We start from the raw sequence: 23,389 nt of genomic DNA on the forward strand, positions 1-23,389 counted from the left end.
AGGTCTTCAAAACAAAACAAAAAACTAAAATAGCATGGCTATTTTAATTGAGTCAGAATAAACGCCGTATCTCGGGGAGAAGATAGGGGGTTTGACCCCCCCCCCCCCGAAATGCTGCTCTGACACGTAAAAAAATAGCAAAAATCCATATAAATAAATTTTGATACCTTTATTAAAGCTTTTTTGTTTGGCCCCCAGGAGCGGATCCAGAGCAAAATCTTGGGGAGGCCTAATGTGACAAGGGCGTTAATAAAAGAATCTTAGGGGGCCCAATGTGACAAAGGTGCCAATGACTGACCAAAATGACACATATTTTATAAAAAAAAGAAAAAACAAGGAATGAGCGCGCAAAAAAAATCTTGGGGGGTCTCCCCGGCCCACTGGATCCATCACTAGTAACCCCCCACCCCCGAGCGAAAATCCTAGATACGGCCCTGGTCAAAATATGATTAAAAATTTTGAAATTCAAACAAAATGAGTTTTGGCAGACCAAACACCGTGGCCAATAAATGCAAATTTAATTAAACACATTTAATTTGATGTACCTACTCACAAGATTGTATCCGGAGTTTTTTTTCGGGAAGGAGGGGGAGGTCGGTTAACGAAAAACCTTTACAAAGCGTACAAATTTCTTTTTTTATTTTTGTTATTTTTTTACGAGCCGGACACAAATTTCGGGAGGGGGTAGGTTTAAACCCAGTAACCATCACCCCTGGATATGGCCTTGTCTACTCATAATGACATGAAAAATGTAAGCAGCGCATTCTACATCGCCGTTTTTTATGTTAAAATTTCTTTATATATGGTCTATAGAATTGACTTTTGTTAACCACCATCATCGTCTTGATGTTACCATACAATTTGTAATTTATAAATTATTTTAAATACCCCCCCCCGTAATTGTGTGCGTCTTTTTCCGGATTTAACAGTCAAATTTGTGCTACTTTGAAGAAGTGGTGGTGAATGTCCCCGTACACAGTGTAGCCTAATCCTTTTTCACTGCATTCTGAGCATTGCGAAAAACAAGCCAGGACTTCAAGTCTGCAATTTACAGTTTGCGATTCAACACTTTTCTCGGTGTTTTCATTTTCAAATATATAAAAAAAATGACGCTCCCACAATATTTTGAAAAATCATTTTTCTGTGCTTTATTACTGCCTTTACGAAAGTAAAAAATTCCCCCCCCCTACATTTCGTGAATTAACTCCCTGATCGGACTAAGTAAACGCGGTTACTAAAACTGTCTATCGATTATGCCTAGTCCCATGAAACACGTTGCTGAGTCAATAAACTTGCATATTTTTTTCAAGGCGGAAATAAGAAAAATACAAATAATATGGGCGAGTAGTCACTACGGAAACCAGGAGATAGTATCAACAAACAAATCCTAAAATCAGAATTCATTCGAAAAAGCCGCGAGAAAGCCCATAGGCAATTTTCATTTGGCTTTGAGACAAAATAATCAATGTTCTAATAGGTTGGGTTTTAGCAGGATTGCTGATATTTTACACCTAAATCGCAAATTTGATACTGAACTCAATGAATTCAGAGCTGCCATAAATCTGCTGTTCAAGCTGCCATAAATCTGGCAGCTTGAATCAAACGCCCAAGGATTCAGGATTTTTGTTCGGGGGAGCGGCTACAAAACACAACAGAAATTGATCTATGCTTTTGTCGGGGGGAGAAGGTTCAAACCGGGTAGCCCCTCCATTGGATAAGGTCGTGTAAAAAAGCATAGTAAGAAGCTAATGGTTATAAATGGCATGCTTTTTTTCTTTATTTTAATGTCAAATTTGTATCATCAAAGCGAAAATTAAAATGACAGGAAATTGATTAGAAAAGCTCGTGTCAAATAGCTAGGCCTTTGTATTTTTTCCCGATTGATCTTGTGTATAGGACAAATGGATGTTCTAAGCATCTATCTTTTTTATTTTCAAGAATTGCGCTGGCATTTATGTATTATACGAGAAACATTCGAGAATTTGGATCGTGAAGATCAGATAAAGACTCGAGAATTTGGATCGCGAAGATCAGACAGGACAATAACCGGTTAGTATGCACTGCATAGTGATAGAATACAGTGAATATAGTGGCGGCCGGCAGTAAAGGCAGAACTTATTTCAACGCGATTCTTAAGGACATCTCTGCGTTCTGGGCACATAATTCTAAGTTGTAGTTTTCACAATTTTGCTAATAAAGTATTATATTTTCATCACATTTTGTTTTATTTCATTGACATTAACCAAAATTCACTTCTCGAGTGTTTTTCGTATAATACATAAGTACTATAACGCCTTAAATCTGATGGGTCAATCCCAAAATTTGTGCTTGAATGTTCGACGTTATTCAAATTTAGAAATTGCGCGGATACATAATTGACGCTGTAGTTGTGCGTAATTTTGCTTTGATCGACAAGGGTAACAATAATTTGGCGCAGGCAGAAGGCCGTATCCAGGGGACAGGGGGGTGTGACCCCTCCCCCCACCCCCCAAAAAAAAATTTCGTCCGACCCGTAAAAACGTGACAAAAACGAATAAAAACAAATTTTTCATGCGTTTTAAAAGTTTTTTTTTGTAAAACCCTGCTTCGAAAAAAAAATCCAGGTTACGGCCCGGCTCGGGCATAACAGTAGTAAATAAAAGAGACAGAACATGTTAGATTTTAGGATGAAAGGAACTGAAAATATCAGTATTTCGAAATGATGAAATATAATCTGATTGCTTTAGAATAACAAAAGACAGTTTGACGTTAATGTGAGTGTGATGTTCCAAAATTGACAGGGAACACGGTACGTTTTTCAAGCATTTGGCTGTTTATTAATTACAAAATCAAGACGGTAAGTTAATATTTAGTTAACGTCTTTAATATGTTAATTGGTATAAAAGAGAATACAGAAAGATGTTTTTTAATTAAGGTTAAGTCTCTATATATCTCCTGTCAAAAGTTGACATTCAAGAGAAGCTTTATTTTAAGATTGAAACTAATACTTGAAACCAATTCCATGCAAATAAAGCTAAAAACAATTTTTATGCATAACAAAGAGAAACAGAGGAACTACTTGTGAAAAAATTATGACTCAAAACGTTTTCGTTCATTTTACTAGCTTAAAAGTTCCCCTCAAAGGAACCAATTGGATTGGATTTAACATTTTGCTCTCTTTACTGGCTTAGAATTTCCCACAGGCGGTTTTAAACCAATCAGGCTTTAAACAGGCGGGGTTATTTGTCTCTCTGGAAACAAGAAATAGTATGATTGGCTTAGGCAAATACGCCAAAGATGTAAACTGATAAGAATAAAGAGAAATTTTTGCTACAGGAAAGTAATCACATCTTTGTGTGCACTTTCAAAGTCAATCCAAGTAAGCGAGAGCTTTTCCAGAAGGAGCGGGTTTGACCTCCCCTCCTTCATCTGGACTTTTCGTTCGACTCGTAAAAAAGTAAAAAAATTGCATATAAACAAATTTTTGATATGCTTTGTAAATTTGTTTTTGTAAACCCTCCCCAGACAAAAATCCCCGGACAAAAACCCCCGGGATCCAGCCTGGCCAATAAGTAGGTCTACGCCTTTGCTCAAAATCCGACTAAATTGTTATTATAAATTTGCTTTTCAGTTTGGAACTTTTTTTTCTTTTACCTGACAGAACAAGGGGAGTAACAGTACATTCTCAGTTTGTTTGTTTTTTAAACTCTATCTATATAATATTATTTTGGACATTGAAGGAATTCCAGTTTCAGCGGTTTTAGGCAAATTTACTGTATGCTTTCTAAAAGCCAGAATATAATTTGTACTTTATTGAAAAAAATTAAAATAAATTTACTGAAAAAATGTGCATTGTCAGTTTAACATACATAATGCTGATACTTATTCCTTAAAATATTAATTAATTTTTGATTTCTTAAAGTTATAAAAGTGAAAACATTTAACAGATTTTTTTCAGTAAAGTACAAAGAATATTCTGGCTTTTAGAAAGCATAGGGTTTATAACCCTGCTCAGATTAATTTCTGCTAGTTTTGAGTTTGACTTTTTTTAGTTTCTGTTTGTTTTGGGTTTCATTTATTTATTAATACTGATTTGTGGTAGTTGTATGCTTAGCAGATTATTTGATTCTATTTTTGTTGATTTTTGGTTTAATGGAATTCTTTACTTTTTGTGAAAAACTTGTTTTGTAAAAAAAGTTTTTTTTTATTAATTTCTGTTCGTTTTATATTGACATAGTCTTTTTCAGGGAAAAATACTGAGCGTCTTCTAAATTTAAAAAACCCTACTGTCCATTAGACCCATAAATACACACTGAGCATAACTTACAACCCTTACCGCCAGTATTCAGGAGTTGTTTTAATACCAAAAGCCTTGTCAGATTTTATCTAGACTGTTTTTAACAGAGAGGCAACCTAAAAGTTTTCATGCGATGCATTTAGGGACAATACGACGTGTGTGTAGAGGGGAGAGGGTAGCTGCCCTCTGATCACTTTGACTATTAAATAGAGCACTAGAACATCTGATTACCAATCCAATGAGCCCCCTTCGAAGTTTATATAACCACACTTTCTATAAAAACCCTATATGTCCCCAGGGCACAACTTTCAACCCTTGCCCTGAGGGCTGGGGGGACTTGTTATCCTCAAAGACATAATTTTCAGAACTTTCAACTACGTTGAAAAAAAAAAATGACAATCTCAAAATTTTGATTGTATGTGTTTGGGGAAATGGTGGGCGTGAGAGGGGGGTTAGTTGCCCTCCAAATACTTTCGACTATTAAAAAGAGCACTAGCCATTTCAATTTCCAATCGAATAAGCCCTTTTTGAAGTTTCTACGACAACGCTTACTATAAAAACCTTATATGCTCCCAAGGCATAAATTACAACCCTTGCCCTGAAGGCTGTGGGGGGGGGACAGTGTCATCCTTAAAGACCTAATTTCCAAAACTTTCAACTACGTTGAACAAAATGGCTATCTCAAAATTTTTATTGGATGTGTTTGGGGAAAAGGTGGGCATGAGAGGGGGTTAGTTGCCCTCCAATCACTTTCGACTATTAAAAAGAACACTATCCCTTTGAATTTACAATCGAATGAGCCCTTTTTGACGTTTCTACGACAAAGCTTTCAATAAAAACCTTGTGTGCCTCCAGGGCATAACTTATAACCCTTGGCCGGAAGACTGTGGGGGGAGTTTCCTGCTCAAAGATATAATTTCCAAAACTTTCAACTGCATTGAACAAAATAGTTTTCTCAAATTTTGATTGGATGTGTTTGGGGAAATGGTGGGCGTGGAAGGGGTGTTAGTTGCCTTCCAATCCCTTTCGACTATTAAAAAGGGAACTTGCCATTTCAATTTGTAATCTAATGAGCCCATTTTGAAGTTTCTACGACAACGCTATCTATAAAAACCTTATATGCCCCCAGTGCATAACTTAGGACCCTTGCCCTGAGGGCTGTGGGGGGGGGTGTCATCCTCAAAGTTCTAGTTTCAGAACTTTCAACTACGTTGAACAAAATGATAATCTCAAAATTTTGATTGGATGTGTTTGGGGAAAAGGTGGGCGTGAGAGGGGTGTTAGTTGCCCTCCAATCACTTTTGACTATTAAAAAGGGCACTAGCCTTTTGAATTTCCAATCAAATGAGCCCTTTTTGAAGTTTCTGCGACAACGCTTTCTATAAAAATCTTATATGCCCCTAGGGCATAACTTACAACCCTTGCCCTGAGGGTTGTGGGGGAGTGTCCTCCTCAAAAACATAATTTCTATCTGGAAATCAACTACGGTGAACAAAATGGCTATCTCATACATTGTGCCAAAATAATACATTGTGCCAACATCGTTCTTATATGCCCCCAGGGCATAAATTAAAACCCTTGCCCTGAGGGCTGTGGGGGAGTTTCCTCCTCAAAACATAATTTTTATCTGGAAATCAACTGCGCTGAACAAAATGGCTATCTCAAAATTTTGATTGGATGTGTTTGGGGAAATGGTGGGCGTGGAAGGGGTGTTAGTTGCCTTCCAATCACTTTGGACTATTAAAAAGGGCATAAGTCAAACCAATTTCCAGTCGAATGAGCCCTTTTTAAAGTTTCAAGGACATCCCCTTCGAAACGAAGTACCCTGGCCTAAAGGAAAAAAAGATAATACATTTTGGCAACAACGTTCCTAACTTTGGCAGTACGACTGAGCTCCCTATGATATTATATACATTTATATTTAAAAATAATAGTAGACATAATTGATAAAAATTCATTATTTTTCAGTTTGTCACTCCAAAAAATTTCTATAATATGTATAAATCTAATATGGGTATATATAATTTTATATGTGGCCTGCGGAGTTCTGATGCATTTCAAAAGTGGCCCGCAAGATAATTTGGGTTAGCCACCCCTGCTTTAGAGCCTTAATTGTGAAAAAAAAAATCATGTGAACGACGTCACATTCAAATGCTCTTAAAGAGCAAAAATGATACATGATAGCATTACAATGGCGTTATACATTATATAAAAGATCCTGTATTCACACAATATATTTCATTAGTATGAAAATTCCTAGAATTCCTAGAGGAACGATCTAGAATTCCTAGAATTTTATAGGAATTCCTAGAGGAACGACCCAAAAAATACCAAGTTAATGGCCTTTTATGCTCCTTTCAGGTGAACACACGTAAAATTTGGAATAAGAAAATTTAAATATCACGAGGGGACATCAGAATTTCAGAAATGTCTTGGGACATGGCCCAAAATTGGTTGGGAAACCCTAATGCAGTCGATGGGTCTCATTGCATGGGGACGATGTTTATATGTTACTGTGAATGTCCGAAATTGGTGAATGTCGACATTCGCCGGTAAATGTACGAAATACCATTTTTTCTCCTTTGGAATTAGTCAGCGTTGCCAGTCAATTTAATTAGTTTTATGCATGGTTTGATGGTGACAGGTTAGGTTTTTAACCCATTTCTGAGATTTATAGCCTAATTTAGCCTAGCCCAACCTGACTTAACTTAACTTTTACCATCAAAGCTTGCATAAGACTGAAAAGGCTAATTCGTAAAGCTAATTGAATCCAAGCAGAGAAAAAGGAATTTCAGACATTCATCGGTGAATGTCACATTAACCAGATTTTGGACATTCATAGTAACATATACATAGTTTCAAAGGTATATCTATTTTGTCTCATGACCCGGGGATCTAGTTTACACCTTCAGGAAAAGTTTTTGGAGGGGAATAAGGGGTCGGAATTTGAGTGAAATTGACCAACTATTTTTCCCCGGTACTTCAAAACAGCAGAAACTCCGGTTTTCCTTTTTTATTTTACGTTGTTTTGTTCGTTCTACATGCTCTTTAGCAGGCCATATCCATGGGGGAGTTAGGGGGTTTGACCCCCCCCCGAAATGTTTGTCCGACGCGTAAAAACGTAGTAAAAATGAATAAAAACAAATTTTGACACGTTTTTGAAGTTTTTTTTGTAAGTCCCCCCCCCCCCGAAAAAATCTGTTATACCCACCCCCAGTAAAAAAAATCCTGGATACGACCATGCTCTTTAGCCAGTCTATGCAGGTTTCAGACACATACTTGCGTGCATATGTACATAAAGTTCAATTCACTAGGCACTAGTTGCACATCTTTTAGGCACAAACTTACATAAAGGACTAAAACATTTCAAAACGTTAAAAAAAACAGCATTTTTTATTATTATTATTATCATCAGATCATTCAGATCAAGCAAAGTAAATGGTTTCAAGGACATAGACGAGGAACAGGAAACAGGGAATAATGACTGGGATAGAAAAAATAGAAACATATAGGTATGGCCAGACAAAACAAGAAATAATAATCTAACATGCGGGAAAATCGTAGCTAAACATACGGGCTTGATACCTCATGTTTTCGAATTGGCTTTAATCGCAAAAGCCACTGTTGTCCAATATCAGGAGGCTTGGTTACCACTGCTGGTGACATCTGAAGAAAAAATTAATGAACCATACTGTTGATTTGACATATAACAATAGCTTGCATACAAATAGAGGCATGGATACTGGCTGGGGGGGGGGGGGTCACTCACCCCCTAGGCAAAAAAAAGTATAAAAATGTATAAAAAGGCAAATGAGAAATGGACTATCTAAGTCTTGCTAAAGAACAAAGCTCCTGGTAGCACAATCCCCGGGATATTGGTGAACATGTCGACAAAGCAGCCTTTATTATATGAACCTTTTTTTTTGTTGTTTCCTGTTTGTTACCCGGTCCAGGCTATTGTCGAATACATCCAACAGTATTCACAGTCCTGTTATTTTGTTAGCGTTTTCTTTGATAGTCTTTTCAGTGTTTTCTTTGTGTATTCAGGGGTGTTAATAAAAGACGGGGCTGAGGGTAATTACCCATCCCTAGATTTTTAAATATATCTTTTTTGGTATTTCCATAAAAATAACATAAATACCCCCCCCCCCCCCGGATTTTGAAAATTACATCTTTTGGTTTCTTTATTTGAAAGTCATCGAGACTATCCCCCTCCTTCCCAGCATTTCAACGAATTGGCGCCACTATAATATTTCTTTTCATTGAATTCAGCAACACCATTATGTGCCATGTCTAATAGATGAATTAATGCGGTCGCCGGAGAATTCATTGGCTCGTTCGGAATTTTCTTAAAGGACTTAAAATGACTTAAGGATTTTCGGGATTTTCTTAATCGTTCTCGTTTCTATGGGCTAGCTTCATTCAAATAACAGCAACGGATAAAGATGCCAAACGGATTGTCAAGTGATTCGAATTCGGTTTAGCAGCGTATCGAAAAATCGATTTCGAGTAATTTGTTGCGTTGATACTTTGAAAAGAAAATGAATGGACATGGTTCATAACAATTTTGAACCCCTCAAGCAAAAAATGCACAAAGACATAAGAGTGCACAGGCCTACTACCTATTTTAAGCCATTTAAGAAAATCTGGTATTGCCCTTTAAACTTTATAATTTTAAATAAAAAAAAAACAAATCTTAGAAAATAATACTTTTTAATTGTGAATATATATTAGTAATATTTGTTTATAACCTACAAAATACACAGAATTGTAGAGTAAACAAAAAGAAAAAAACAAACATAAACATACGATTCTAATACAGCATAAATAAATTAACACAATTCAAAAAATGGCCCAAGAAGGTCAAAAACACCAATAATTTGCTGAGTTTTAAAACATAGATCCGCAGATATTTGTTTTAGTCGCGAGGGCGCCGAGATGGTTCTGGTACCACCGAACCAAACGCAGCAGATATTTACAAAACTTAAAATATCCTGAACGTATTTTTTTCGTATCCTTCTTATGAAGGAGGAAAGCAAAACCAGAAAGATAAAAAACAGCAGGGGCACAAAAACTAGAACAAAGACGGCTAAGTCCTTATTGGTTATACCAACCACAATTGGGTGAAATTTTTCCGTAAACCGATCCGTATACTTTTCAGCACGTTGGACGTAATAGCGGAGCAAGTAGACGAATATGACGTGGGAAAAAATAGACCTAACCATTTAATACTTGCTGAACATCACAGTTTATATAATTAGATAATTATATAAACTGTGCTGAACATGGTATAGTTGAAGAACTCAAGCAAAGAGGCGATGCTTGTGGAGGACTCCCAAAACACAAAAACTCACATTTGGCAGCATTAACTGAAAGGCCTACTGCAGACAGTGCAGCTGCAAGCAAATCTTAGAAAGTCGTGCTTTTCAGTTGTAAAAAGGCTTAAGATGAGTCAAGGCAGGGGTGGATTTGGGAGGACCACCCCTCAAGATTCGTCTGGCATCCTCATTTGTTTTTTCTCTTTTTTATCCTTTTTTTAAATAAACTTGTGAACTTGGTCAATTATTGGCGTCCTTGTTACATCCCCCCCCCCCCCGAGATTTTGTTCTAGATCACTTTTGAGTCAAGGGGTAACAATTGTTTGTATTTTGATGTCATTGGTACGTTAAAGAAGCAGTAGGTAATATCAAAGAGAATGGGAAAATTATAAGAGTTGGATTGAACATGGAAACCTAGGGCTTAAAAACTACTACCGCCACTGACAGTGAAGCGTCTGGCAACTTTATTGAGGAAGCAGAATATTTAAAAAAACTCGGTAATTGATATACTTAATCTTAAGCGTTATAAGATTAGAGCTGAAATTTTGGTACTTATCTGTTAGCCAGTACATACTCGAGAATTTGAATCTATAAAATCAGACAGTAACCGGTTTATTGCTGTTTATATACAGAGACAATTACCTTCGGCTCAGTGGAAAACTACATTGTAGCTATATTTTTAGCAAATATTTAGTTTGTATTTTGGTTAGATTAGGTTACATTTTGCATGCAGCCCCGCTGTACTTACCCCCCCCCCCCTAATGTGCAAACATAGAGCCCAAAATTATATAAATCCTATCTATTTCCCAAGCGTCTCAGATGTTTCAACCCTGTACCTGTAGATCCAACTTCTCGAGTGTGTACTGGCTAACAGATAAGTACCGAAATTTCTCCGCAAGTTATAAATCATCAGCTATATTGCTTTCTAGAATTCTGATTGCTAGTCATAGATCAGACTCAGCTACATTGGATTCATGCCTAAATAAAGCGGGCCTTAAGCCAGTAAAAATCGTCTCAAATTAAAATTGTCAAACAAATGCCTCCCATGGTGCACATGCCTGTCAATAAGTTTTACAGATCAGGAATTTACTCTCAAAAAAATCTTTTGAAGCCCTCCTTAGGGACTGGAGCCGCTTGAACGGCTTACCACGAAAGTATTTTTTCTGCGCCAAATAGCCAACTGGTAAATAAGAGAACTGACAAACTGAGAAGAGAAGCCAATCTAATAAGAGATTAAATAAAAAAAACAATTTGTTTCAACTGAAAGTAAGGAGCAACATTAAAACTTAAAACGAATAGAAATTTTATGTATACGGGGGGGGGATTCGTCCCCTAGTCAATATCTCGCTCTTTACGCTAGAGTTCGAATTTTCTTCCAACTCTTTAAGAATGACCCCTGAATCACAAAGGCCGTTTAATTAGAATAAGTAGCACTTTCGAAAGTACTTTGAGCCCTTTGAACCCCCCCCCCCTCATATAGGTAATAATTTCTATTTGTTTTAAGTTTTAATGTTGCTCCTTACTTTCAGTTGAAAAATCTGTTTTTTTAATTTAATTTCTGATCATTTTTTAAACAATGCTGGGAAATCCGGCGCTCCCTTCATAGAAAATTCCCTTCCCCCATGGAAACTTCCTCCGTGGAAAGATCCTCCCATGTAATATCCGCCCCCACTCCCCCCCCTCCCCCGGCAAAAAAATCCCCCCTAAAAACGTCTGTATACTTTCCGATGACCAATCCTATATGTAAACAATAGCACAGTTCATAACTTGCAGCCCTTCTCCCGCGGACTGTGGGGGATTAAGTCATCCTCAAAGACATAGTTATTAGATTTTTCGACCTTACTGAACAAAATGGCTATCTCAAAATTTTGATCGGGTGATTTTGGAAAAAATGAGCGTGGGAGGGTGCCTAGTTGCCCTCCAATTTTTTTGGTCACTTAAAAAGGGCACTAGCACTTTTAATTTCCGTTCGAATGAGCCCTCTTGGGATATTCTAGGACAACTGGGTCAATACGATCACCCTTGAGGAAAAAAACGCAACAAAAAACAAAAAACAAAAATAATTACGCCTTCGTGATCTTTCTTCTGGTAAATATACAAAATTCCACATTTTTGCAGATAGGAGCTTCAAACCTCTAGAGTACGGTTCTCTGTTATAATGAATCTGATTCTGATTTTATAATGGTGTGATTTTTATTAAAATTCTATGACTCTTAGGGGGTGTTTCCCCCTTTTTTTTTAAATAAGGCAAATTTTCTCAGGATCGTAACTTTTGACGGGTAAGACAAAATTTATTACGACACTGAAACTTATATATTTAAAGTCAGCATAAAAATACGATTTTTTTATGTATCTATTGGTTTCAAAATTCCGTTTTTTAGGTTTTCGGTTACTATAGAGCCGGGTCGTTCTTTACTTACAGTTCGTTACCAAGAACCATTTGATCCGTTAAACGGCAAAACAGCAATCGTGCTAACCAGCAAAAACTATTTAAAGTCTTCCTTAGAGATTTGAATCACTTCAAGGGCTTGAGAAGAAATTATATTGTCTGAAGCAAACAAATAACAATAATACATATAATTCTAATCGCCTTATATTTACTAGTAAGAAAAATAATAAAGAAAAGAAACACAGAATTTCTTCTCAAAGTATCGTCTTAACTGGTGTAGTGGTCTGTCTTAATAGGCGAACAATGGTTATTAAACAAATTCGAATGAGCTATTACATATATATCTATGATGCTTTGGCCACCTCCTAGCCTTGCTAAAAAGAAAAAGAAAAAAGATAGACAGATCAGTGCTAATCATGCAAAAAAGCGATTTTCCTTGTTGCTCAGGGCAGGAGATTGTAATTTCCCTGTAAAAGGTTTTCGACCATGCTGATTCCAGTGTTACACTTTTTATTTTGATATGACACCATTTTCGAGCGGTTTCGGGCTTTTTTCGAAATCATCATTTCGCAATAAACTTTTAGTTTCAGGACGAACCGAAATAATAATTACCATTCCTGAATCAGGGTCAGGTGGGAATTTTCTTCACTGGGTAGCTTTTTTCTAAACGCGATTTTTAAATTTTGGTTACTATGGGCTGTGGTTCGCTCTTTACTAGGTTGCAGCTACCGCTGCAACCATGACAAGGAAATAATAAAGAGAAGAAACACAGAATATTCTTCTCAAAATATCGTCCTAACTGGTGTATAGGTCTGTCTTAATAGGCGAACAATGGTTATAACGATCCTTCATTTTTAGGCGATAACGTGAATAAGACGAATATTGTTATTAATGCTTAAGTAGAACACTGTTCTAATTTTCTTATTCATCTTAGTATTGAAGCTATAGCCAGGGTTGCCACGCAGCAGGTTTATTTGGTGCCACTTTGGGTGGCAAAATAGTGTCAATTTTGTATAAAAAGTGTCATTTTCCAAACATTTGATATCAACAAGCTTTTCAAATTGAAAATATTGTCCAATCCGCTTGGAATCACCCCTGCGTGGTTTTCCGCATCTTTAAATTCTCCAACATGAAATATCGGATCTAATGCCATCTATCAACTATAATTTTTTTTTTTTTTACTTAGTCGGTGCTGATTTCCAGCTTTGCGCAGCAATTCCATTCTTTTGAACTCTCCAGCCCCCCTCCTAAAAACCTGCTAAAACACAAATGGTGCATACGGTATTAATTGGAAACTCTTTCCAAAAAGTACTTTCTTCTCTTTTTTTTCCGAGCAGTCTTTGTTCATAGCGTGAAAAAGGAACTGAAAAAGAAAAGAGGAAAAACCTTCAGTTTTTTCTTTTGAGAAAACGGAAAAAAAAGGACAGCAATACTCGTCTACGTTGAAAGTTTTTCATCCAGTTTTTCCATAAAATGGACTATCAGGATTATTGCAGTGCATTCAGGAGCTTGAAACTTTTCATTTCTCCGAAAATGCTGAAGAGAAAGCCACGAACATAGATCGTAGCTATTGATGACCCTATGATAAACACACAGTAGACAGAATATAGACTGTGGATCTATAAACTGTGGATAAACACAACTAATAGTGGTTCCGACACTAACTCTTTCAAATAATTTATTTGGCAAAAACTAGTGGAAAAACAATAAGACAGCTATATTATCTAATCTGCTTATCACAACTTGAACAGAATAAGTTTCACGACAACTCTCGCCACTCCCAGTAAAGTTTTCTTTACGATGTCTTCAGGGACTAAGGCATAGGAACAGTCAACTAGCATTTTGAGTATCAATATGAAAGCACCTTTATAATAAAAACGAGCATTTAGAGTATCAGCGTGAAAGCACATTTACAAGCAAAAATTAGTGGGAATGAAATAACTAAAATGAGGAAGTACGTCCAAATTCAATTTATGTGATGATATAACATAAATTTAAGTAAGTAAAAAAAGGTGAAATTAGATTGTGATTTTGCCAATGATTGCCTAGGATTTAAGATAATGGAAGTTTTGGTATCAATTTTATTTTTAGTATGATGGTTATGTATATCCATTTGTCCATTGCCAAGAGTTCAAAGAAAAAATATGAAAAATATGAACGGAAATGCTAGAGTGCATTTTTGCGTCACTGGCGCAGTCACTAGATATTCTTGTGGGACACCAGTGAGTTCAGTGGATTGCCGCGCGCGGAGTTAAGATAAGAATCTTAACTGACAAAAAAAGAATATCGATGCATATCTACATTGACAGTTTTCCTTCCGGTTTTTTGTCTGAAAAAATGCTTTTTTTGTAAAATAGTGGTACTTAGCAAAAAAAGTACCACTTTTGCTAAAAAGTGTTCTAATAGTGTCAGGTGTCCCGAAAAGTGCCATTTAAAAAAAAAGTGTCAAAAGTGACAGTAAAGTGTCACCGGTGGCAACCCTGGCTATAGCTATAGCCGATTCCTGGCTCAAAATAGCTATTTGTGAGGAAGAGGAGAAAGGTGTGTTCCTTTCTTATTTACTAATAAGGAGACTCATCAAGGAGGAGAAGGCGGGGTTTCTTCTGACGACATCTGCTTTCCGACATCTGCTTCTGGAAAAATCTGCTTTCCGCATTTCGTGTATAATGGTACTCACGTCTTACCCCGACCAAACTCAAGAAGTGAAGCTAGGTTAATCATAATTAAATATACCTAAATAAAATGAAAATTTAATACTTTAGTAACAAAATCATGGTATTTGGTGTTTATGGTATTTATAAATTATTGTATTTATAACAAAATTATACCTAACCGACTCTTAAAATAACTAATTAAAATATGCCTGCATAGTAATTTATCTCACTCAGGCTAAGCTGGTCATTTGAGAGTGCACATAGAAAAACCGGTTTTAAACAGTTCAAAATTTTTGAGTGTGGTCGGGATAACACGCAAGTACCCGTGTATAAGCTTCCTAAAGTTAAGAATGCTTGCGAAACTTATTACACTAATTAGGATGGATTTTTCACAGTTTGTAATTTGCAAGCAATGCAAGAAAACAATGAAAAGTAAGGTTGGCAAAAAAAAAACTTTGAAATGTGTATTAGATCCAGGGCCGTATCCAGAATTTTTTTTTTCAGGGGGATTTACAAAAGATTTTTTTTCGAGGGGGGTTACATAAAAAAAAACTTTAAAAAACGCATTAAAAATTAGTTTATATTCATTATTGATACGTTTTTTACCAGTCGCACAAACGTTTCAGGGAGGATTCAAACCCCCTATCCCCCCCCGGATACGGCCGTGATTAGGTCATACGGAATGTGAAGGCTTTTCATTTGAGCGCGCTGATCACGCGAGGCGGTTTAAGGAGGATCAAACGATAGGCGTTCGATGTATTTTAATTATTTAGCTGCGGGTTGCAATTCCTCACTTTTGTACAAAGGCAAAGTTTTTCTTTTCCCTTTACTGTTGATTAGGTAAGGCAAATAGCTGAACTACCTTACCACGGTTCAGCAATAATAAAACGAAAAGATATACCATATACTAGTGATATGGGCAAGAATGTTTCTTTATCGCTTTGACAATATTGAATACGTGATAACAAACTAAATTACTAATATTTCGAATAAAACTGTTATCGTGAGTAGCCTATACATAGTTGCTTAAAATCTATTCGAAAAAAGATATCAGACCAGGTTTTATAGCTTCTTCAAAACTTTTCATAGTAAAAATTAATCACTTGGGTGATCCTAAAATAATACGAAAAAGGAGAAATTGTCAAGAGACTTGACAATTTGACAGTTCTTGACAAATTCAAAATTCTTGACAATTTCAATCTTCCTGTTATGGCTGGTTTTTCTTTAACTGGCATACCCTTTTTAACCAGAGAATGCCCTGTAAATCTCTTAACAATTGTGCGCTCATCTAAAATAAATATTTTTTAACTCAAGGTTTGTGCAGTGCCGTAGCTGGAAATATTCTAATTTGTACATGATTAAATTTTCTGCCTATCGACTAACCGCATGATTTCACCTTACTTATTCTCTTTCCTGCTTTTATAAAGTCCCTTTTAGATCCCCCCCCTCTCTCAAGTAATATCTGAATTAACCTCGAAAATACTCTTCTAGTCTTGATGAAAAAGGACTAACACCATTCTGAGGAATAGTCTCTTTTAGCTCCCGTATTAGTATATTTGCACTTGTACGGCCTATTTACCAAAAGCGTGAGTAGGGGGGGCATGGATGGGGATATTTGCCTCCACTATATTTGAAAAATGCCTTTTTAGGGGGTATTTCCTTTGAGAAATGCCTTTGTTGGTACTTTCATTGAAATAACGACAAACATACACCACACTGAAAATTTAAAATACATTCCCCCCTCCTCCCGTAGATTTTCATGAATTGATACCACTGGTCCTTGATCCAGCAGAAAAAGCTTTTTTTCAATAGACTTAGGCTACCATTAAAACACAAATTCAAATTCAAAGCAAATTCTAGCAAATTCTAGCAAGTTTCTAGCAAATTCAAAGATTGAATAATGAATGTTTTTTCCAGAAGGTAGCCTATATTTAAGTTCAGAAGATATTATAATTTGTATAGAAGATACAAAAAGATAGAAATATTGTAATTTTTTCCAGGAGATAAATTTTGGTACTTTCCCATTATATGGGCCTTTCTAAAAAGTCAAGTATGGTTAATGCTAATGAAATAAAAGGTACTCCTATGTTAAACGGACTCTTTTATATAGTGTTAGTTTGGTTAATGCAAATTAAATAAAATAAAATAGGATGAATATATGAGTTTAGAAACAAATTTGGGCTATATATTTGCACATTAGGGGGGTGGGGGTAAAGCATAGCATATATTATTACGTAACCTAGCCTAGCCTAGGTACCTCCCCCCCCCCCCTAAACCCCAAAAAACAACAGTTTAAATATCGTATACGCAATGAAAACCACGCTATACATTGTATTACCCTATAACGGTGTCTAGAATTAACCCGTCAATAACAGGTTTTTCGTGACTGGTTTCCCTAACTTAACCTAGGTACCTTCCCCCCCTAAACCCCAAAAAACAACGGTAAATTTTTACCAAATCATATTATTGAGTTTCAAATAAAGTTAATATACCATTCGATGTCTTTTTTATACTGATTACGAATATAATAATCATTTCTATCAGAAATGAATTTTAGCCCCCCCCCTATATATGTCAATTCAGGATATATATTTGCAAATATGGGGGTTAGGTTAGGTTAGGGGGGGGGGGCTGAAATTCATTTCCGATAGAAATGATGCTAAAAGGCATCGAATGGTGTATCCACTTTATTCCTAACTCAATAATATGATTTGGTAAAAATTTACCAAAACAACAGTTTAAATATCGTATACGCAATGAAAAACAAGCTATTCATTGTACTACCCTATAGCGGTGTCTTGAATTAACCCGTCAAAAACAGGTTTTTCGTGACTGGTTTCCATTGCAGTATATAAAAGAGTCCGTTTAACATAGGAGTACCCATAGAAATTAACTAAAAAGCACTATAATTACCTTAACAATCTTTCTGTCTTCAACAAAAATCCAATTTCTCAAATTAAAAACTATCTCTTATAACGGGACTTTGCAAACTGAACTGTTAGTTAATACTCTCTTAAGCCTGAGGTTTGAAGCTGTTCCCACAAGGTGTCGCCGACAGGTAAATTCGCTCATCCGAAAAAGATAGCCAGCAGAAAAAAACAAGCCAGTACTCAGTATGAGCTTAACTATGAGACTGATATGCACAATTCGAAGTAATCTCGAAACTGAATTCCTGGCATCTGAAAAAAAGAGATAAAATTTGGCTCAATATTCTGCTGATAAAGCTTTTTGGGAGGTAAATTAGTTTTAGGGGTCAGTAACTAACATTATTTAGTCGCAAAATGACGGAATTTGGACTTTAAATTCGTTGCCTGTTAACGCTCTTTCGATGACTAGTTAGAAATAAGAGTGTATCGCCTGGAAATTGCAGGGGGGGGGGGGCTACTTTAAGTTTTGTTTTACCAAAGTTTGAATAGGAATAGCCTACTTCTCATTATCCTGTTATTATGCATTTTATGAATGTGCTCTTACTACGGGTGAACGAATTTAATCATTCGCACACATCCGGGGCCTTTCAAAAAGAAAAGCAAATGGGGCAAGTTTCTCCGAGCACCGTGGCCGCGTGGGGTGCCGCGGCCAAAATTAGAAAAAAATAAATGTGTTAGTTATTTGCTAGATCACACAAATTTCTTTTTTTTTTGGGGGGGGGGGTTACTTTTTCCTGGGCGCCGTCAACCCTGAAGGCCATGCATACATCATTTGAATACATTGCAAATAATAGCAGGGAGAGTGAAAAGATGCTGGGCCACTCAAATTTATTCTAATATCGTATACACGACACAAAATGCCAGATGACACTTTAGAGCAAATCTATCATCCAAGATCTGAGTTACCCAGTGCTACTTTCCAAAGGGTCAATTAGAGCACATAATTCACAATACCAAGGGGTGTGGAGCTCCCCAAAAAGAGTTGACCCACAACCCTATCCAAGAAATAGTGGGGAAACATTCGTGGAAACGTTTCCTAGCAAATTTTCTAAAAAAAAAGACAAGATGACATAAGAAATATTTGCGGCATCTTTGAGTGTTGTAAGGAATAAAATATGAGAAGATAGAATCCCTCCTTCCATTCCTCAGTTTGGATCTAATCAATTAGGGACACATAATATAACTCTCAGTTATAATCCTTTTCTCGGTCAACAGAGGCTATTTGCTTATAGGCCTTAATTGATATAACCAATATTTAAGGTACTTAGCGTATTTTAAGGAGGTATTCCAAGTAAAATAAAACGATAGAAGGGATAACCCCCTCTGTTCGGATTTATTTATCTGGGACACATTATTTAACGTTTAATTAACCCTTTCCCTGGTCAACGGATGATATAACCAACATTTTTTGGCATCTTTGCGTGTTGGTATCTTAGGAGACATTCCAAGTAAAATAGAACATGAGGAAGGGGAATCATCCCACCTTTCTATTTGAATCTACTTCGGTTGGGCCATATTTTTTAATCCTTTTCTTGGAGAATTCCTCCTTCTGTTTAGACTCAATCGATTTGAGACATATTATTTGGTTAAAGGGTTAACTCTTAGTTAACCCTTTCCCAGGTAAAAAAAAACATCCCTAGGTCTACCTGAGTACAATTTTATTAAGGCATCAAACAATCGATTTCTTAGAATTAAAACAAGAAAATTTTAAAATGTAGATGAGGTGGACAAGAATAGCTCACTATTTAAATTAAGTGTCAAATGTTGCCACTTTTAAAAATATAGAATGTATCCTAGAGTAATTTGCTTACAGTTGCCGAGACACCACAGCACTTAATGATACTAAAAGATCTTTTTGGTCTCCTAGAAAAAGAAAGATCCTACTCATCATTTCCCTAAGATCCAAAGTTCTAAAAATATCAAATTCCTTGTCTTTCTTTGTATTAGTGATTAAATGTGCAAAAATGTAGTTCGGCATAACCACGGATCACTATGAGAAGGGTCCACGTGATGAGCTTAAAAGTGCAGATTTTTTGGCAAAATGTAGAGGAAAAATTAGTTTTTTTAACTTAATATTTTTATGGACATATTTATGGAGCTTAAATGGCTTCTAAATTGCAAAAACAAAGTCGGTACACTGATACTTATAGAAGAGGCGTCTGATAACAGAAAGAACTGATAGCAGAGGCGTCTGATACCAGTTATAGCAGAAGAACTGATAGCAGAGGCGTATGATAGCAGAAGAACTGATAGCAGAGGCGTGAACTGATAGCAGAGGCGTATGATAGCAGAAGAACTGATAGCAGAGGCGTGAACTGATAGTAGAGACGTATGATAGGAGAAAAACTGATAGCGAGGCGTCTGATAGCAGAAGAACTGTTTTCAGAGGCGTAAACTGATATCAGAGGCGTCTGATAGCAGAAGAACTGACAGTAGAGACTTGTGATAGCAGAGGAACTGATAGCAGAGGCGTCTGATAACAGAGGAACTGTCAGTAGAGGCGTCTGATAGCAGAGGAACTGATAGCAAAGGAGTGAACTGATAGCAGAGGCGTCTGGTCCCTGCAAGAAGCATAGCAATTTTTCTATTTTAAATGTGAATTTCACAATTTTACCCTATATTTTCTAATTCTACCGCATTTATCTCCAAAAATCTTGCTTTCGGTTAGTAGCCCTATCCCCCTAACCATCCGCAGAATTTCGAGGAGGGGGATTAAATTAATTTCAGAAAAGGGTTAAGCCTCGTCAAACCATTGAAAAGATTTTGATAGCCATTACATCACCACAAACATAATATTTGAAATGACTTCTGGTTTCACAGGAGTATAGAATCAAACAGTTCGTGGTAAGTAGGCTACCTGGCTCAATGGTAACCGAAACTCTAGAAAACGGGTTTTTGATACCAATAGATATATCAAAAGAATCAAATTTCAATGCTGATTTCAAATATATAACTTTCATCAAGTTTAGTGCTACCCATCAAAAGTTACGCGCCTGAGAAAATTTGGCTGAATTTAAACAAAGGGGGAAAGACCCCCTAAAAGTTATAGAACCTTAATGAAAATCACACCATCATATTCAGCGTATCAGAGAACCCTACTGTAGAGGTTTTAAGCTCCTATCTACAAAAATGTGGAATTTTGCATTTTTTGCCAGAAGAAAGATCACGGATGCGTGTTTATTTGTTTGTTTGTTTGTTTTTTTGTTTTTTTTCCCTAGGAGGGATCGTATTGACCCAGTGGTCCTAGAATTTTCTATGTGGGCTCATTGGAATGGAAATTAAACGCTCTTCTGCCCGTTTTAACTGACCAAAAAAAAATGGAGGGCAACTAGGCCCCATCCCACGCTTATTTTTTTCACAAAGTCACCCGATCAAAATTTTGAGCTAGCCATTTTGTTCAGCATGGTCAAAAATAAGATAAATATGTCTTTTAGGATGACTTAATTCCCCGAAGTACACAGAGGGAGGGCTAAAAGTTAAGGACTTTACCCAATGTTAACATATAGTATTGGTTATTGGGAAGTATACAGAAGTTTTCAGGAGGTTTTTTTCTGGAAGTGGGTGGGAAGGGTGGGTCAGGGGTTATGTTGGAGGATCTGTTCATGAAGGAAGTTTTCATGGGGGAAGGAAAATTGCCATGAAGGGGGCGCTGGACTTGCCAGCATTATTTATTGGTTATTGGGAAGTATACAACCATTTTCAGGAAGGATTTTTTCTGGAGGGGGGGCTAGAGGAGGGATTTACTCTGGAGAATATTTCCGTAGAGGATGTTTATTTGGGGTAAGGGAAATGTCTATGAAGGGGGCACCGGATTTCCAAGCATTATTTAAAAAACGAGCAGAAATTAAATAAAAAAAAAAGTATTTTCAACTGAAATGTAAGAAGGAATATTAGAACTTAAAACGAACAGAAATTATAACGTATGTGAGGGGGTTCTCCCCAAAGTCAATACCTCGCTCTTTACGCTACAGTTTTTTTTTAGTGCTTTCAAAAGAGCTATCTATTCTAATTAAACGGCCTTTGTGATTCAGTGGTTTGTTAATAAAATTTTGTTTTTAACTTTTAACTTATTGTGTGTGTTTTTGATTACGGGTATAACCCCTTCATATACGTATTAACATATACGTAATAAAAAAAACAATAAGAAAACAAACGATACGGCTCAATGGTAATCGAAAATTTTAAAAACGGAATTTTGATGTCAATAAATGTATCAAAAAAATGTGTTTATAATGCTGATCCTAAATATATGAATTTTATTAAGTTTAGTATTACTCATCAAAGGCTACGAGCCTGAGAAAATTTACTTGATTTTTTAAAGAGGGGGGAAACATCCCCTACAAGTGAAAGAATTTTAATGAAAATCACACCGTCTGATTCAGCGTATCAGAAAACCCTATTACATAGGTTTCAAGCTCATATCTGCAAAAATCTACAACTCTGTATTTTTTGCCAGAAGAAAAATATACGAATATAGAAGTTAGTTACGTAAGTTAATTTGTAAAGACATCCATTTAGCAAAAGAAAAGTAAAATTTTTATGCAAATAAAAGCTGCATTAACTAAAAAACGATCAGAAATTAAATAAAAAAAACAAGTTTTTTAAACTGAAAGTAAGGAGCGACATTAAAACTTAAAACGCACAGAAATGATTCCGTATATGAAAGGGGCTGTCCCCGCCGCAACACGTTGCTCTTTACTCTAAAGTTTGACTCTGTCACCCAACTTTATTTATTAAAAAAATAAAAAACTTTGTCGTAAAGATCGCGGCGGTGAGGAGGGGACAACCCCATTCATATACGGAATAAGTTCTGTTCGTTTTAAGTTTTAATGTCGCTCCTTACTTTCAGTTTAAAAAACTTGTTTTTTTTTATTTATCTACAAAGGCTCATCTTGTTATGCCACAGTATATACCACGCACAGATTCTAGTAGACATCTGTTGCAAAAATTGCAAATCTGACACTGAACTATTTTACAACGAAAGACAGCCCAATCATCTAAAAAAAAATAAATAAATAAACAAACAAGCTATTCTTATTCCTATATCTGTCCTTGTTGGTTTTCTTAAGGGTTTATGGACCTCATAACATTTGGCTAAGTTTTCCGATGTTAAATGTATTTAGTATATCTAAGAAAACCACGCCAAATAAAACCGGGCAGTTTTATGATAGATTTATATTAATTACTTTCTGCTATAATTTGGCAGACTTAAATATTCTTTTAGGCACTCTCTCAAATTACAATGAAATCAATTTTCAGGCCATTTTCTCAAATATAGAATTTCTTATATAGGAAATAGTTTGGAAAATGCAAGGAATCTATTTATTTGAGTGTAATGAAAGTGAAGCCAAGGACTAAATAATTTTGAGGACAACAGTTTTTATCATTTTACTTTTTTCATTTTCGTTTAGCTTTTTCTTTATTTTTTTTCCTTCTACTTCGTATAGCAAAAACAAACATTCATTAATTTTAATTGTAGAATATACCTTTAATTGCAAGAAAACAATCTTAAACTTGTCATTAAATATATAATAAAATGAATAAATATATGATAATATATGTAATTGTCATTAAATATATGATAAATAACTATACAATGAGATGATTGTTTCCCGTCTCTTCTCATTTTCAGCTGTGGATAAAGTCCCGTCAAAGCTGGCGATATAATGTCAATAAATTCCGTCAAAGTCGTCCTGCATAAAGCTGGCGCAGTGCCTTATCTTATTTGCCGAATATCGGTAATAAGAGTAGTAAGGCCATAGGGAATATGAAATCCACATTGAATTACACATGAATATGCGTGTAGTTTAACCGGTATATTGGCT

At 36.0% G+C, this 23,389-nt stretch overlaps 1 pseudogene; it reads right to left on the reverse strand.

Annotated features, from left to right (window-relative positions):
* The window catches only part of LOC148944056 (hillarin pseudogene), a 38,160-nt pseudogene extending 18,771 nt beyond the window's left edge, over window positions 1-19,389 (reverse strand).
* Between the last annotated feature and the right edge of the window lie 4,000 nt (window positions 19,390-23,389).

The sequence above is a fragment of the Artemia sp. Qi Xiang Cuo genome, chromosome 14 (assembly GCF_049724085.1).
Source record: "Artemia sp. Qi Xiang Cuo chromosome 14, ASM4972408v1, whole genome shotgun sequence".
NCBI lineage: Eukaryota > Metazoa > Arthropoda > Branchiopoda > Anostraca > Artemiidae > Artemia > Artemia sp. Qi Xiang Cuo.